The following is a 16,735-nucleotide window of genomic DNA, read 5'->3' as shown; positions in this document are numbered from 1 at the left end:
ATTTGGCGGACATTCTATCATCAGAGCACTTGGGTGGAATTTTGAACTTTGACGAGGTTAACGCAATAACCTGCAAAAGATGCATAGACATTCATCAAGAGGTTCCACACTCAGGAAAGTGTCATTCCTTCCATGTCTATGTTATTTATTTCCTCACATGCTATCCTAACATGGGGACTTAATATGATGGCAACTCTGCTATTGCAACACGAATGGTAGCTTTACCGCGTTAGTATTTTACCAAGTGGTTGAATCTGACATCTCTCTGAATCGAACATTGAGACATTCATTACTGAGATGATGTCCAAGCCTAGCAAAGAACACTTTGGACGTAGCCTTGCAGGAGTGTTCATGTGTGCCACAAAATCAGAAAGCTCTGATGTCTGCACAAGTGTTGAATCCCATTACTGCAACGAAAGGAGTGCTGAATCAACAGAAGATATTCAGGGCCGTGATGATCAAACCTAAGATCTCAAGGGATATGACGCTTCAACGCTCAAGCATCTAAGAAGCCTTTGTATTGTACTCCCAATCAAAGAGTACACCTTCTAAAATTGGCGCCCCTAGCTTCAGCACAAATATCTCGACGATGACACACTTATTCAACACTAGTATGATCAAAGTGTAACTGAATTTATACCATGATAAGACTTCTGAAGCAGATGCAACATCATTCATCCATGGATGCCACAAACTCCTTCAACATACACCGGGGACTTGATCTTATTGGAGAAACCAATTCTGTTTCAATAAATGTTATCCACATAACAAGCTATTGCAACCTGATGTGATTCCATGAAACTTCATCAACGGGTCTCTCTACATCACAATCCCCTACACTACTGAGGAACTTCCTCTCTTCACCGATCACATCCAGAATGGAAACTACCGCTTCTATCTACCGCAACAACATTGATTCCCTGACAAGGCACTTCACAGTAAAGGCTCACTAGATGAGGGAGTAAAGACTATGTCGATAATCATGGATCTATCCTTTTCGGTCTCTGGAGCAACTCCGACCATAGTATCGGCATCAACAAGCATTTCTGGAGAAAATTCTATCGTGATCCAGCATCAACGACAGTCTCAGGGGCAACATCCTCATGACCAGCTTCATCAACTATCCGTTCTCTGAAGTGTTACTCGATGGATCGGACTTCTCCAAGCACTAATGATTCATATAAAGGTGTGTAGACATGATACGTTCACATGAAAGTCTTTCTGAAGCTTGCACAACAGCCGGGCACAATCTCAAGTCTTCTACAAGATGTTCTCATCACCTCTACAAATGAGATACAACATAGTTCAGCCCATGGGTTTACAAAAACGTACCAATAAGTAAGGAATGGGACAATACTTCCTCAACAAAATATGTTTGTCTATGTATCTTCTACAACATACCAAAAGTGTGCATCAATCGGACATACGAGCTGAAAAATATGGCCTTTACCGTCAGGTCTATGAAATCTGAAAAATTTGTAGGGGATTACAAATTACAAATGTGCACGCTTCGTTGGCTGACCTATACAACTCCGAAATGAGTGATTCTTTTCTCATGTGATAACTCAGTCTCTTAGCTTCAAAATTTTGGGTCAAGCATCGAATTATGACGTTGTATGAGGTTCCTACAGCTTCCAGAGCATACAACATGCAAGCATCAATTCTTAGACGAGATTCATAACTTCCACAGTCGATCGGTGTCCACCAGGTCTTTCCACTAAGTACTTTATCAAGGTACCTCCAATTTCGACCACCTAGGTCTTTACATCAATTTTTATACCTGGGTGCTCTATCCAAGTCTTTCCAGAAGAAGAGAACGAAAATGAGAGATTTAACAAAATACTGGGGATTGACGGTCCACTGATCATGACGATCAGTTTCACAGTCCAAGACCCGTGACACCAGACTCTCATGTGCTAATCATTCATCATAAAAGTAATGCTACCATCGGGACATGAAACCATGGTCATTGCACCACTCCCTCTTGAGAACAACCTTAGTCATGGTCCCGTGACCAGGGTTTCAGAAGTGATGTTTCTACGACTGACAGAAACAAGATGACTGCAAGCACCATGCTCATGTATCAATCAAGGGGTCCTGATCTCAAATGAATCAATGAAATTGGAATCCTTCACCAACCGTTCAAGACACAAGCGAATGGTCCAAAGACACAACAAGAGTGTTTTACAACAAGCTCGTCTGAGATGATTTTACACTGTCGCGCACAAAGAAGCGAACTGGGAGATATTGGTAAAGAATATAGGTATGGGTGATATACCATTCTCTTCGTATGGATGTCCTCTACAACATATCCAAAATTCACATCAATTGGAGAAACGAGCAAAGAGATGTGTCCAAAACATTGGACTACATGCCAGCTGAAAATTTTCTGGAAATCTCCTGGAAGTTTACTGTTTCGACTAATTTGGCCCCTAAACATACTCAAAACTCAAAAATATTCTTTGTTAAAGCTTTGAAATATTATGAGGATAAAAAAAATGGGTAGACCGCGAAAATCCGACATCGGACGAAGATTCTACAACGTTTTTACTGAAAGACTGACTTCTGAATTTTCTGATGATGAATTATGACGAAATTCTTCGTCCATCCACATCTGAATCAGGGTCTACACCATCAACGCAAAGCCTGACTTAATCATCAGCCGATAGTCTCATTTGCTGAAGTCGGCGGTGCTTCTACTGATAAGGGACGACTCCCAGATGATCGAGAGACATACAAAGTACCAGCTTTCCAGCGTCTCTGAAAGGTTGATTCACCTCGGCATGAACATATGCAGAAGTCTTCATCTTTGACTTGATATTTCTGGAGCGTTCGCTGGAAGAGCCAAAAGGGTGGTTGTGACCAGAAGTCACCATTATCTGAGGCGAAATACATGGAGTCATGGATATACCAATAACAAACACGCAACAAAAACAGTAACAATCCAACTCTTACCTATTTACAATTTCACTAGCTGTAGTGATTATAACGTCAGAATTTCGAAAACTTGCTCGTTCCTTCAAACCTGCAAAGACGAGCAAAATTCATTATTCAAAATCATGACTTGATTTTCACAAAACCATGAACAACCCACGTGAATTTTAACATCCACTGGTTTTTCAAAAATTGGACAGACGTCCATTCTACAATTGTGAAAACTCACATTCAGACATTATTTCACCATGTATAATTGTCTACTTTCAACGTTTGTTCAAAATCAAAACATTGATTTTACAAAAAATACGTTTTAAAGTGAAACTCACGTAAATTTGAAAAACATATATATATATATATATATATATATATATATATATATATATATATATATATATATATATATATATATATATGTATATATTTGATCCCTCAAGAGTATATTTTCAAAAATTTGTGAAAGCTTACATATCGAAAATAAATTTTCATGAAAGCTCATAGACAAATTTTTTACTAACAGACGCACGTCTATTCAAAAAAAAATATTTTTCTCTCGTACAAGCATCCACCTATGAAACGAGAGTTTATTAAAATCTCACATATTTAAAAAAAATCTCTCCTACATTAGGGATTATTGCTAGTTTCTTAAACTAACGATCAGACGTTAGTTCCTAAAACTAGGGTTTTTACAAAACTCACGTCTATACATGCATATATGTATATAATTTTAACATGAACAACTCATGAACAAGTTATCAATTTCTGAAAAAGAAATAAAAAAGAGCGGTGCTACACCAATTTACGCTCATTCGACGATGCTCTGTCATGCTACTGGGATCTTCGTTCAATCCATGGTTCGCTCGTACAATCGAAAAACCAGTAACATCTTATCTTACGACTAAGTTCAATTACTTGTTTCGTTCATAACTGGAAAATCACCATCTAGTGCTGACTGAGGAACATGACTGTCCCTCACTAAGCAGGGGACTTAATATATATGGTGGATTTTCGACAAGGGTTAAAATCGTAAAACCATAATTATACGTGCTCCTGATTCAGCAATCAGATGAGTATTGAGGCTCATGTCTCTCATCGAAGCATGAAAGCTCATGCCACAAGAATCTCTGACTGAGAATACTGTCTCTCAGAGTGTATGTAGATATGTAGTCTCTCAGCTGAGGCAACGACATAACTCATGAATACTGAGCAATTTCAGTAATTACTTATATATAGAATCGAAAGATTGGACGGCTCCTAGACAGCTTGCCTGCTAGTATAGATCAATAACGTCTTCAAGATGTGACAATGTTTTCTCTGACTATATAAAAGAAATATGACGCTTCAACAAGCTCATATCGCTTAATTCCTGATTAATTAATGCTCCTAGACGATCGTATTAGTATAGAGCCATCAATTAATTATTCCTAAATCATTAGATTCATTATCTGAATCCCTGGAAAATATTCTACATTTTTCATAATATTTCTTTACTTCAATCCATGGTTCTTCCCAGCAGAATTCCATGGGTTAGTAATAAATATTCAACACACACGGGCATCTGAGCAACTATCAAGTAAGCCCCGACTAAAATGGTACAAGTGTACTCAGCAATAATACACTAACGAGCACCTGAATGAGAGCATTCCGAAATACGAAGGAACGATAAACCTATGCAAAATAGGAACAAAATAATAAATAATAAAATATTAATCAAGGCGCTGGGAGACTGGGCCCACCGGCCGGCCGATCGTGCGTGGCCAGTCCCAGTCCCACGCCCAATTCTATATTTTATCATATTTTATTATTTTCCTTGATCTCATGAAAATCCCTTCATTTGAACAAATATCTTTCGTTTTAAAGAAATTCCTCAGTTTCATGGTGTTTCCTTCGTATCAAGGAAGTAATATAAAATTAGGAAAGGTGTCGTGGGACCGTGTCTACTAGCCGGCCGACTATGCTCTAGTCGTGGCCGGTCCCACACCTCATGATTCCTCATTATTTTATTATTATATCCCTCATCTCATGAAAAATCTTTAATTTCATGATATTTCCTTCAAGTCATGAAAAATAATATAAAATTAAGGAAACTCGTGGGACCGGGCCCTAGCCGGTCGGTCATGCCCTAGCCGATCCCACACGCCCCTTATTTTATTATTATTTTTTTGTTTCCTTCATTCCATGAAATTCCTTGATTTCATGATATTTCCTTCAAATTATGAAAATTCCTTCAAATCATGAAAATAATACATAAAATTAGGGAAAGGTCACGGGACCGGGCCCTAGCCGGCCGACCATGCCCAAGCCGGTCCCACACGCCTTTATTTTATTATTAATAATATTATTTGTTTCCTTCATCTCATGGAAACTCCTTCACTTCAAGGAAACTCCTTGATTTCAACAAAACTCCCTGATTTCATGATATTTCCCTAAAATCATGAAAAATAATATAAAATTAGGAAAAGTGCCATGGGACCGGGTTCTTTGGCCGGCCGGCCATGCCTTGGCCATAGCCGGTCCCACACTTAATGATTCCGTCATTTTTATTATTATTTTTCCTTCATCTCATGAAGTTTCCTCAGTTTCAGCAAAAAATCCCCGATTTCTTCATATTTTCCCAAATGATTGCTCAAACGCACATAGGAAAATATCAAAACTCTCAGGACTGAGACACGAACACTTTGGTGACGCGAGCATACTACCTTGACCGACCAAGGTTGGCTCTTTTGCTTGCAAGAGGCCGGTCCCACATATTTTCATCATTTGACCTAATTTGGTCATATTAGGTTCAAATGCTTCCAAACAATTTTAGAATTTCATAAAACGATCGTCAGTCGATACTGTGACCAACCAGGGCCGGTTTTCATGACCCCTTGGTCGGTCCTTCATCTCTTCATAATTTATTAGGTTTTATCACCTAAGGTTCAGACGAACATTATTTGAATAAATGATTAAACCAACATTTAATCATCTTTTCACCAACTGGTCTTCAAGAGACTTTGGTGTTTGCTCACTCGAGCATCTGGGCGCTACATGGTCGACCCATCATCCCATGTATCCGGTCTCTCCTTCACTCCGTGATTAATTTTCAATAAACCATCAATTTATCGAATTAGGGTTTCGAGTTCAAGGTTCATAATTCCAGATTTGAACGCTAATAATTTTACGATGGTCTCATGATCAACATTTTATTAATTATACTCGGTTCAGTTGCCAGTATCTTAAAATAATATTTTATTTGGTCATGCTACCAATAATTCATCAAACGAGCAACATTTGCTCAAATGAGCAATATTTTCTTAGACTAAGGAATATTTCTTCAACTATCAATATTCAACGATCCATCGAATGAGCAATATTTTCTCACCTTAACTATCAACATTTATTCGACAATTATACTTATGTCTCAACAAACATGTTCAATTCATGAGTCTCAGAACATTTGTTCGACTCATCAATACAAGGACTCATTGTCCCATGAAGTCAGCAACTGACTAACTAAATACACATCTGCCTTGCAGACTCCACAATCACGAGACATCAATCGTGTTACATGGGGGATATTAACTAGGGTTTTGGTCTGGCGGTCTACGACACGTGTGTTCATCCACACGATGAGAATGTGAGAAAGTCGTGCAATCATTTGAAGGAGTTAGCAAAGTAATGGGTAGAAAATCAACCAAGTCTCCGCACGATGAGCAATTGGTTTTAACATGATTTCCACTTCCCCACTCTTTGACTCCAGTAACTGTCACACTTCATGGGAACAATTCTAGCAATACAAATAAGTCTCTGAATCATGATTGAAAGGAAGACAATCTTTCGTCAAACATACAACACGAGATTAACAACTCAACGTCTGAGCAATTACTCTCAACAGAGAGAAATCAATCAATCAGAGCTTATCTTATTTCCTTACGCATAATACACAACACACCTACAATCTTCGGTCATCATTGATCTCACACATTTCTCAGCTTCCCTCTTACAGATTGACCCATCCTCTCTTGTGACCGAATTGACTTTGGAACGACCATTGTCTTGGTTTAGGCCGGAGTCCTACAGATTGATCTCTCGAACTTAAAGCACTCCCTTCTTACAGTGCATCTGTGTGAGGTTGAACATTTCGCTCGGTTCAAGGAGTCTCCTCCGTACGGTCGTCTTCTCAATTCCGTAAAAACCAGCAAATCGTTTTTCCCCATCTACAGTTTTGATACAATTGGACTTTGATGTTGTGTAATAATATTATGACATTGTATAACAATGATTGAGAGCTACTTTTTTTCTCATTGTTATACATACAGATCTTCAACAGCTATGATGCTGAGTTGAACACGTTCAGAATCACTGGAGTACTTGGAAGTGACGAAGATTTCGAGTGAGTAATGTTGAAGAACCAAGGAGATGAAGCATTTGGATGAGAATCTACAAAGTTTATTTATTTTTTAATCCATATGTATTGATAGTTTTTTCACTAAAATTGACAAAGAGGGAGATTATTAGAGCACTGCTCGGTCGAACTCGCAAGTGTTGCTATCTCAAGCTTGTTTGTCAAGTTTAGTTTCCAAAACTATAAGTCTTTATTTTTAGTCTACTTATAGTTAAGTCTTGGATTAGGATAGAAAGTGTAGTTGAGCATTAGACTTCACGATGTTCATCGATTGAAGAGAAAGAACTACTAAGGGGAGCTTGTGGAACTTCATCAACAAAAGGTATGTGGAGACTTGAACTCATCTATCACTCAAAAGTCTATATACTTTATCTCCTATTTGAGACAAAAGTTTTATAGATATATAGACTTCAATTATGCACATTTGATATTTCGAGCTGAGTTTAACTCGCTTACATATTTCTCGAAATATGTGTTAGTAAGATTTTGCTTTAACCAAGTTCATCTTATATACTTGACGAAAGTCAAAAGATGATCATGTGAAAATCGCCTGGTAACATCTTACATGATTTGTGTGAGATAGTCATTTGATGTAGACTCGGAATGTTTCGTATTGATCATTCGATCACTTGAAAATTGCTTTGAAGCAAATAGTTTGTGTGAGACAAATATTGTCGTCTTCCAAGAATGTTTCAATGGTTGAAATAAGAGTTTATAACAATTGGATATAAGCACAGTATGCGTACTTGCATATGTGTAATCCAAGTCCAGGAACCATAGTATGCATACCCTTATGAGTACTGGTTGGTTAATGAAAGTCCGGAACTATAGTATGCATACCGGTATGCGTACTGGCGTAAGTTCAAGTTCCGAAATTTTCTGCTGAGTTTGGTTTATATTTAGTACCCGTTCGCATACTGGCGAACCCAAACTTAGTCCGTCTACTAAGGTATGCGTACCCGTATGCATACTTGAGTAAGTTAAGTTCTAAACTTGGTTTGTTCATGAACTAATACATTTATATAATAAGGAATGTAATCTTTTGCAAACCGTGGATATAATGTTCATGACTTGATTCGAGTGAATCAAAATCGATTTTGCTTCAATTTTGTCTTGTAAACTTCTATGAGAATATAAACAATTGAACAACTCTAGAACTAGTTTCATTTGACGCTACACCACTTTTCCGGAGTAGCAACAGCTGCGTGCAGTTGAAAAAGGGACTTGCAACATCCGCAAGCCGTTGCGAAACGTGGCGTTGCATATTTTTTGCAACAACTCTATAGCCGTTGCGAAATTTTTTTGCAACGGTTTTCGGTTCACTTAAGTATTTTTTTCCGACTTTGCAACGGTTCTGGCTGTTGCGAAAAGGTTTAGCAACTGCTTGCGGCTGTTGCTATATTATTGTCACAACAGCTTGAAGCAGTTGCAAAATTAAAAATTCGCAACTGCTGTACAATAGAAGATGCAAGATCAGATCACACAACTACGATAAAAATGGTATCGGTCTGGCTTCACAATCCCAATGAAGTCTTTAAGTCGTTATCCTGGTTTTAGAGAAGAAAACCAAAGGTTAAAGGAGAATCGACTCTAACGAGCGCACTAGTATCACACAGACGTGTGGGGATTAGTTTTGTACAATGCTAGATGTCTCCTTTATATATCCTTGAAATCAGGGTTTTTCCTTAGTTACAAAGCAATCCATATTCACCGTTAGATGAAAACCTAATTTAGAATCAAGTTAATATTTATCAACCGTTAGATCAAAAACTTAGCTTGTCACACACACTTGGGTAGACGTTTACTGGGTTTGTGAAAAGCATGCCAAAACGTGTACGTGTATGTTGGTTCAACATAGTAACCCAAAAGGTTAACCATATGAGCATTTCATATTAACCTTGTTCTTCTTCACCATAACTAGTTCAATTGACTCAAATGAACTAGTTAGAGAGTTGTTCAATTGCTATGAGATCTTATGTAACTACACAAGACACAATTGAAACAAAGATGATTCGATTCGATTGAATCGGCTCATGAACTTTATAGCCACAGTTTGCATAAAGCATTCCTTAGTAATTTAAGTTTCATGTTCAGAGCACATATTTAGATCATAACCTCTTAAGCTCACAAACAAGTTCGTGGACTTAAGACAACTGGTGGAGTTTTCCAAACTCAGCAGAAAATCTCGGTAAAGAGACTTTCGCCAGTTCACGGACTAGGTTCGCGGACTTACATGCAAACGAGTTTTTGGAAAATCCCAGCAGAAATTCTCGGTACAAGAACTTCCGTCAGCTTGCGGACTTGGCAAAGCCAATTCCTCCGGTTTCTCTCAATCAACAAAGTTCAAAAACTTCGGATTAAGGAATACATGGTTATGTAATCTAAACTCTCATTCCAATCATTGAGACATTCTCAGAGGATGTTATATAGCTGTTATGCACATACTGTTTCGCGTCAGAGCAATTCTCAAAGTAATTGAAACTTTTCATGACTTTCGTTACTAGGTGAAGATAAACTTGATCAAAGCGAAACGCTTTACCAAAACATGATTTCGAGATATAAATAAGCGAGATATACTCGGCTCGAAATATAAAATGTGTATGATCCAGTCTATATAGCATACGACTTTTGTCTCATAAGAAGTAGGAGATAAAAGAGATAGACTTTTGAGTGATAGATAAGTTCAAGTCTCCACATACCTTTTTGTTGATGAAGTTCCACGGTTCCTTGAGTAGATATTTTTCGTTGTATGATGAATCTCCATGAAGTCCTTGAGCTTAACTACACTTTTCTATCCTAGTCTGAGACTTAGCTATGTAGGCTAGAAATCAAGACTCGTAGTTTTGATCACTAACATTGACAAACATGCTTGAGATAGCAACGCATGCGAGGTCGACCGAGCTATGCTCTAACAGATTGTATATATAACATTTCTAAGATTTAATAAAATAAAATTATCCAACACAAAACATAAGCAAACATAAGCCTATATGTCTAAACAAATGAGATAATTACCTTCTTCCACGACATTGCTATCTGCAGAAGCATTGTTGCTATTAGGAGCTGCCATTCCATGTGCTAGAATTAGTGCTGCAGCAGCAGCCTTTTCTCCAATAGTATTAGGTTTCACCTTTACAATGGTAGTTGGCACATTCACCATTCCTTTTGTCAACTTTCCACTGCATATGAAATTTGATATTGGTAATGAGATTTAAGGAGGTCATGTAGTAGATTTTGGTATTGTAATCTATGTAGAAGAAAAAAGCCCACAGATTTTGTACCACCATTCACGACTATGCGTATGTGGCAACCAGTAATTCAAAAGGAAAAATTTGTATAAATTTAGCAAACTCTAATATAGAAATGACACATTCACATATATAAGACATTGTTATATCGGTTTAAGACCATCTCATCAAACATAACAGTGACTGCTGAAATCTCGTACGTTGTCAGTTTTCCATGTAACATAATGAATTTCTAATCATATACAACATCCCTCACAATGACACATTCGAGTATATCTTGATGGGTCTCTGCAACAAATCCATGACTGATTTAAGTTTGTTAGAAACCAGATGAAGAGATTAATAGATAACATAGAGTTCCAAACAGTAAAGCTTCACAATTAAGATGAATATTAGATGACCTGATTTTAGGAGCCAAATACATGATTGAGTAAACTGTGTATCTTCTATCACATGTATCCAAGCAATAATCCAACTTTATTTAGTTAAGGACAAATAACACACAAAATTAACAAGCAAGTTTGAGTAGATGCAAACTCTAAAGTAAAAAAAAAAATCAATCATGAACCCTAGAAATTTTTAGGTATTTTTTTCGAAAATATTATCTCAAAAGAAAGATCAAGATGAGATTAATGAAGATATCAACTCTTATCATGAATCAGAAAAGAGAGACAAGATGAAAACGAGGCTATTAGGTTACCAACATAGAATTTTTTTTTTCTTCTGAAATTTCAATTCTAGATGGATAAGTTAATATATTGAACTGAAAATATAAGAAGAGATTATACCCATCTTTCGATTCATTTTTTGTTGATGAATCTTCGTTTTATATTGTTGATGATCTTCGTCGAATATTCTTCATCGATACAGAACATATCTTCAAGAATTGATTTTGTTGATGGATCTCGTTGAACAAGAAGCTGAAGTAAAACCTGATAAAATTTTGATTCTAGTGATTAAGTCGTGAAAAGAAGAAAGTAAAATATCTCAGGAGTACGAGCAGGGGGAGAGGAGGAGAAGGAGAAGGAGGCAGTTTTTTCTGGAATAACGAGAATGGGATAGAATGATAAAATTTAGGGTTTTAAGGTGTTACCTTGCACACGGTTGGTTCGCACTCCTGCAATTTAGGTGTTACTCTGCACACGGTTGGGAAGCACAGGTGGAATGGTCAGCCGTTGCGAATTTAGTTGCGAATTCGCAACTGCATAAGAGTTGTTGCAAAAATTTAGTTGCTAATTGGGAAAAATGGTGTAGTGTGAGTCATTTGTACTAGTTATGGTTAAGATGCATATGGTTGATACGAAGGTGTTCATATGGATAACTTCAGTTAACTATTGTTGAGCCAACAAGGTGTACACGTTTAGGTATGGTTACTCATATCTAAGTGAAGTCACTTTTCATTTGTGTGTAACAAGCTAAGTTCGATCTAACGGTTGAAAGATATTAGCTTGAGTCTAATCAGGTTTTCATCTAACAATGAATATTGAATGCTTTTTTACCAAGGTAACATTGATTGCAAACCCTGATTTGAAGACTATATAAGGGAGAACTCTAGCAACCGGGAAACCTAATCCCCACACCTCCTGTGTGATACTAGTTGCGACTAGAGTCGATTCTCCTTTAACCTTAGGTTTTTCCAAAACCCTGTAGGTTAACGACTTGAAGACTTCATTGGGATTATGAAACCATACCCAACTATTTTCTCTGTAGTTGCGTGTTCTGCTCTTACTGTTTTCTATCGTGATTGAGTACTATCTTTTCTAAGATTTTCTCGAGATTTAATCTCCGATAGGAAAGATAAAAAGTAGTCACAAACATCTTCGTCTCATCGTTTGTGATTCCAAAATATCTAGTTTCGCTACCATGCGATTAAGATTATTGTGAGGTGATTGATATTTGTAGGCCGTTCTTCGGGAATATAAGTCTGGTATATCAATTGGTTCCTGTTCACCTTGATTTATCAAAAGACGGAACGAAACTCATAGGGTTATCTGTGGGATACATATTTATCTATTCAATTGACTTTTCTGTGTGAGACAAATTGGTTTATCAAGTCTTCGACTTTGGGTCGTAGCAACTCTTAGTTATGGGTGAGATCAACTAAGGGAATCAAGTGCGTAGAGTCCTGCTGGGATCCCGAGACATAAGGAGCGCAACTGTACCTTGAACAATGTGAGATTGGTTAGGGCTCAACTACATTCCAGTCCGAAGTTAACTTGGAGTAGGCTAGTGTCTGTAGCGGCTTAATACAATTTTGTGTTCAAATCTGGACTTGGTCCCGGGCTTTTTCTGCATTTGCGGTTTGCTCGTTAACAAAACTTCCGGTGTCCGTGTTATTTATTTTCCGCATTATATTTGTTTATATAATTAAATATCACAGGTTGGGCATAAGTTCAATCAATTGTGAATTCAACCTTTGGTTGTTGATTAAATTGATTGACACTTGGATATTGGTTTTTGATACCGTCCAAGTTATTTCTTATATTCAATCGGGCTCGCAAATTCCTATTTGTTTGATTGCGGATTAAATTGAGAAATTGAGATATAACTCTTTGATATACTTTTCTTAAGATTGAGTCTGACTGTCTAGTTGATTCTCTTAAAAGTATATTGGAGTTAGTCCATACAGATTGCTAAGAGAAATATTGGGTGTGGTTGTTAGACCCCCGCTTTTTCAGTTTAATCTATACTTAAAGGTCGTTCTATTACATTCTTTAATTTTGAATTCCATCCACAAAATCATCAAAAGTAAGTCATTATAATATTAATGCTTGATTTATTTATTTAATTTTTCATGAGAATTTTGATACTAAGTTGATTAGGTATATTGTATGTAAGTAAATGACAACATTAAGACATAGATGTAGTGAAAAACCATGATTATTACTTGTTTTGTTATGTATTTCTTGATTTATTTTTAATGAAATGTTTGTAAACTACTATTCAAATAACGACACTGATATTGGAATGGATGAATGTAAATTGATACTCTGACTGATCCAAGATAGATTGATAAACTAAAGCTTATTTCATCTTCCGAAACGAAAAAAGAACATATAAAAGACAAAATTGCGGATGTCAGACATGCTTATCCACTAAATACTTTCTCTATTTGATTTGGCCGCAAGAATAAAACAAGTGGATTGGTTCCACTTATCTTTTAATCATATGAAAGTATGCTAGCTAATATTAGTTGTCAACTATGAGTAGCGTCGGTTTATTAGTTGGAATACAGTTGGTATTCGTCAAATTCGGAGATAATATTCTTTGCATATATTTGGGAATTTTTAGATTTGATCGTACCTTTTCCCCCTTCCAAACAAGCCTTGATGATAACATTATAAATAGTGGAAATTGTATTCTTAAAAACTCATCCCTTGAAAACACTTCTTGATTGATTGTGTGGGTATCCAACTCGTTGATATAGGGGAGTAATCTAATTATGTGAAATCTCTTGCGTTGTCTTCATTTAAAGTATTTTTTAGGATCAAAAAGGTTTTTGTAGTACTGCTGGTGGAAAACTAAATCCTATTGTTATTTTAGTTTTGGATTGATCGACTTGATTAACAAATGGTATAGTTATCCTTGAGAGACCAAACTTGTTTATTTTATGGTCCTTCTCTTCTAATATAAGGCCGATCAAGTTTATTTGATGATTGACTATTACAGGTCTAGTGATTCAAGATTCCTAAGAAGAATTTTTGATCAATCAATGTCTATCGACTCCATTCAATGTGTGTTGATCATTAGTGGGAATCAATTTGTTTGTGCAGTACTTTGAAGATTGATTTTTTTTGTTTTTAGGTTTCTAATCTTTGTGATTCATCTTGCATACTTTGTTAGAGCACTTCTTGATCGAACTTGAAAGTTTTGCTATCTCAAGCTTGTTGTCAATAATCTTAGATGCACAAAACTATATCTTGAATTCTAGTTTATTAAAGTCAAGTCTCGTAATAGGATTATAATATGGTAATTGATTATCAGACATCACTATATTTTAGTTTTGCTATCTTAGATGCACAAAACTATAGTGTAACCTGTTATAGGGCGGAAGGAATTATTAGAAGGGCTGAAACACGATAATAACGTCTATATAGTTGGTTAGGGGGTGCCCAAATGATATTGTAAATTGTCTAGATTATCCTCTCCATTTTTTAACCTAAATCAAAGCTAAATTGAAAATCTGTTTTCTTTCTTCTTCTCTTCTCCTCCTCCCATCAACCGTAACCTCCATTAAAACTGAAAATTTCATCGTCTTCGATTAATCGGTGCTTTTTTTCTCCGAAGTCTTGCGCTGCTCGCTCAACGGTTCTTGTTGGATTTATTTTGTTTGTAAAAGATGTTAGAGCCACAGAGTAACAACTGTATAATAGTGTAACCTGTTATAGGGCGGAAGGAATTATTAGAAGGGCTGAAACACGATAATAACGTCTATCTAGTTGGTTAGGGGGTGCCCAAATGATATTGTAAATTGTCTAGATTATCCTCCCCATTTTTTAACCTAAATCAAAGCTAAATTGAAAATCTGTTTTCTTTCTTCTTCTCTTCTCCTCCTCCCATCAACCGTAACCTCCACTAAAACTGAAAATTTCATCGTCTTCGATTAATCGGCGATTCGAAAATTAATCAAGTATAGTGTAATGACTTATATGAGGTATGTTTTGAAAAACCCAGTTAGGGTTTAGTTTATTTTGTTCGATTTAAGTTTAATTAATATTAAAAATTAGGGTATTAGATGAAAATTGAAATTGAAATTTCTTGCTTTATGTGAGCTACGGTTGATTTTTTAATTCAATTCCGAACCGTAACTGGAGATTTTGATGTTGTTACGGTTGGTAATAGTTCAATTACCAACCGTATGTTCTTATATCTGAGAATTTTCTTCAGTTACGTTTTTTTCAATCGTAAGTGAACTTACGGTTGATGTCGATACCAGAATTACGAACCGTAAATAACCCTGAAACCCATAGTTCAGAAAGGTCACCAATTACGGTTCATAACTAAAATTTGAGATGAACCGTAAATACTGTTACGGTTGGTAACCATTTTAGTTTATGAACCGTAACTAAGTTACGGTTCGTCTCGAACATTTGATTACCAACCGTAATTGGTTTTACGATTGGGTTTTCCCCAAATTTAACCAGTTACGGTTGGTAGTTCATCTTATACGATTTACGGTTGGTTACGAGCAAAATTCCAACCGTAATTAGCTCTGAAAATATAAAAAATTTGATTTTTTTTTTGAACTCTAAAATATGATTTTGTTGTGATTTAGAGTTAATTGAAGTCAAATTTAATCATTAACACTAAACTAGATTATCAACACTAAATTATGTAAGGGTTAATTAGTCATTTTCAGTTTTTTTTTTGGAAAAGAGATACTTAAAATTATCATGTAATGACCCTTTTTGTCCTATTAGGTTCATCCCCTCTAATAATTCCTTCAGCCTCTATAACAGGTTACATAATAATGGTGCTTAATACTGTCATACTGGCAGTTTCTCACGTTTATTGCATGAATGAGCACTTTGGACTTCTTTGCTAATGTGTTTTGTCCCAACCACCAATCAATCAACTAAACCAAACGTTCAAACCTCGTGGGATGGGGTCAGAGGAGCTCTTCTTGACAAGCAGATGCAAAATTCATGTACTCATGAATAATTTCTTGGGCACACATTCTTTATTTTTTCCGAGAGGTACTTTTGGAGTCCTTCGATTCTACATAAAACACCTAAAGAAAACTCCACCAAAACAAAAACCCTATTTTAAGAAACTAATTAACCTTAACTTCACATGACTCTCATTGAGCTGATGAAAGGATCCTCAAAATTTTTTTTTTTTTTTAAGCCCTAGTTATTAGATAAAGAGTATTACATTAAGTAGTTGGAAGCCTAACAGGCTAAGCTCCAACAACATACTACTACATTAATCGAATAGGTTGTCCTGTTAGCCTACCAGCGAGCCTCATGAGTAACCTAGCCAAGGAAGCTGAAACAGATAGGGGGACTGAGATTGTGTCACAAAGAAACAAGCTAACTCTACCTGCCATGTTAATTCTTGTCATCAGATATTTTTTAAGGTGCTCATACCATCAAATACAGCAATTGGAATATTGGAGATACGAAAGTTTGGGAAACTGGCAAAATGAGTATGAATTCACAGTAAT

Source organism: Papaver somniferum, chromosome 7, assembly GCF_003573695.1.
Source record: "Papaver somniferum cultivar HN1 chromosome 7, ASM357369v1, whole genome shotgun sequence".
Taxonomy (NCBI): Eukaryota; Viridiplantae; Streptophyta; class Magnoliopsida; order Ranunculales; family Papaveraceae; genus Papaver; species Papaver somniferum.
Note: the sequence above shows the minus strand (reverse complement) of the source record.